Source organism: Pinus tabuliformis, chromosome 7, assembly GCF_031772625.1.
Source record: "Pinus tabuliformis cultivar Carrire ecotype Pingquan chromosome 7, CPIR1, whole genome shotgun sequence".
Classification (NCBI taxonomy): domain Eukaryota; kingdom Viridiplantae; phylum Streptophyta; class Pinopsida; order Pinales; family Pinaceae; genus Pinus; species Pinus tabuliformis.
This window is the reverse complement of record NC_142293.1, coordinates 1,378,524,858-1,378,527,456: the sequence shown is the minus strand read 5'-3', so window position 1 is coordinate 1,378,527,456 and position 2,599 is coordinate 1,378,524,858. Positions and strand designations below refer to the sequence as shown.

Below are 2,599 nucleotides of genomic sequence, written 5' to 3'. Positions count from 1 at the left end.
TACTATTGGTAAATATCAATTAATTTTTTTGTTATTATTTAAAAATATTACATAATTAAGTGTGGATAGTTTTTTTTAATAAATTAGTTGTTTATACTTTTATTTTTTGTTTGACATCTGTTATACAATTTATAAAACAAAGAAATAAATTATTTTAACGTTCACAAAGTTAAAAATAGTCTATTGGACAGATTATCCCAAAAACTAATGACCAACATATCTAATAACTTTCCCTGTTATCTTTGTATTGCATTGCAGAGAAACACCACCATCAAGGGTTTAAGCACGCCATCTGACATCTGTCTAATAACTTGATAATCCTTTAGAGTACGGCGGCCCCATTTTCGGGAGTGCAGCTCCATTTTTGGCAACTTTAATCACCGCGAATTTTCTGGTGCACGACCTACGGAAAACTAGACGCGGAGCAAGGTTTGAACGTGCCATACAACTTTAATAGCAAAATGTCGGACTGGGACCACCGGGACCACCAGTGTTGTGAATTTCCTGCAGGAAATCCCGCATTCGGAGGTAAATACTCCAAATAGGACACCCTTGTCGCGGTTAAAACTGCCAAAGTAGGTGATATCAAAGGAATCAAGCATGTTCTGAACGAGGTTCGGATTTTATCTCAAGTTAAACCACATAAATTTGGTTCGATTGTTGGGCTGTTGTGTTGATGCAGAGGAACCCTCCTGGTCTATGAGTACATTCCCAACGGGACCTTATTTGAACATCTCTACATGACCTCCGCAGGAAGGTTTCTGGACTGGAGAACTCGCTTGAATATTTCTCTTCAAACTGCAGAAGCACTGGCTTATCTCCATTCCGCTGCCTACCCTCACTGCTTCAGTTTCCAAACCCAATGCCTCTGATATTATCCCCAACCGCTTGCATGCCAAACCCATCAGGGATTCGCTATATTTCTCCACGATCTCCCTGCAAATACACAACTTAAGTGTTTAATTCATATGAAAAAAAATTGAAATCAATTTATAAGGGCACGCAGGGGATGGATGCAGGGTACCTCCAGTCATCGTGCTTGACAAGCCACCTGGTGTAATCACGCTGGTGAAGGGGATAAGAGAAGTAAGTGCAGAGTTCTCTCCAGTCGAGAACGACTTTCCCCTGGAGATGGTTGTTCACCACAGATACTCCATGCTTTCCACCTCTCATGTCGTATTTATCTCCATTCCGCTGCCTACCCTCTAACATATCACAAAGATGTCAAGTCCACAAACATCTTGCTTGACAATAAAATGAATGCCAAGGTTTCAGATTTCGGGCTATCCAGTATAGCAGAGTCAGACCTGTCACATATCTCCACATGCGCTCAAGGGATAGTGGGTTATTTGGATCCCGAGTATTATAGAAATTACCAGCTCACTGATAAAAGTGATGTGTATAGCTTCGGTGTGGTTTTGTTGGAACTGCTGACATCGCAGAAGGCCATTGATCTCTGCATGGAATCTGATGATGTGAATCTGGCAGTGTATGTGGTTAATATATCGGAACAGGGAAGGGTCATGGATGTTGTCGATCCTCGGTTGAAGGAGAACGCTTCGCAAGTTGTTGTAGAAAGCATGAAGGCAGTGCCGCTTTTAGCGATGAGTTATTTGTAGGAGAGGAGGCAAGAGAGGACCACCATGAACCTCTACCATAATTTTGTAATTTTGTAATGTAGGCAATGCAACTAAAATTCTCGTTGTCCTTTAGCCAAACGACGGTTTGAGCTATTGGAGTTTTGATGGCTTCGTATATGAACATGGTTAGGATTTTGGATAGCTGATTTCTAGATTCACAAATTTGGTTATAACTATAAACCTGTAAAATCATGAGTTCAGTATGCTTTATTTGCACCATAGCGAACATGACAAATTTCTTAATTTGAAGCATGTCATTATTTAAGATGCCTAAAATTGACGGTTGGAATCATGACCTTATAACCTGAAATTCTTGAAGAGGACAATGAATAGGTGTCCTTATGGTCGATATAAGAATAGGGTCAAACTGAAAATCACTTTTGTCCTTTCTAGATTCACGAATTTGGTTATAACTGTAAACCTGTAAAATCATGAGTTCAATATGTTCTATTTGCACCATAGCGAACTTCATGACAAATTTCTTACTTTGAATCATATAATTATTTAAAATGCCTAAAATTGACTGCTAGAATCATGACCTTATAACCTGAAATTCTTGAAGAGGACAATGAATAGGTGTCCTTATGGTCGATATAAGAATAGGGTCAAACTGAAAATCACTTCTGATCGGTGCAGTGACAAGCTTGTTAATGCTTTCACATATTGGAGCTTCTCCTTAATCATTTATTTCCAATCCTGTAGACTATTATAACAGCGATGGATCATGTAGTAGGAATTATTGGAGACTCTAATGGATTGGTTAAAGAATAAGCCTTATGCAGATCTGTTCCAAGACATACTCCATTGTAGCATTATAAAATTGAGTTTGAGGGAAATGTTGGCATAAGAAGAAATTCATATGGATCTGTTTATTAGTAGGAATTATTGGAGACTCTAATGGATTGGTTAAAGAATAAGCCTTATGCAGATCTGTTCCAAGACATACTCCATTGTAGCAT

At 38.7% G+C, this 2,599-nt stretch overlaps 1 pseudogene; it reads left to right on the top strand.

Annotated features, from left to right (window-relative positions):
* The first annotated feature begins 1,021 nt into the window (after positions 1-1,021).
* LOC149252763 (wall-associated receptor kinase-like 15 pseudogene) lies at positions 1,022-1,649 on the top strand (annotated as a pseudogene).
* The last annotated feature ends 950 nt before the right edge of the window (positions 1,650-2,599 follow it).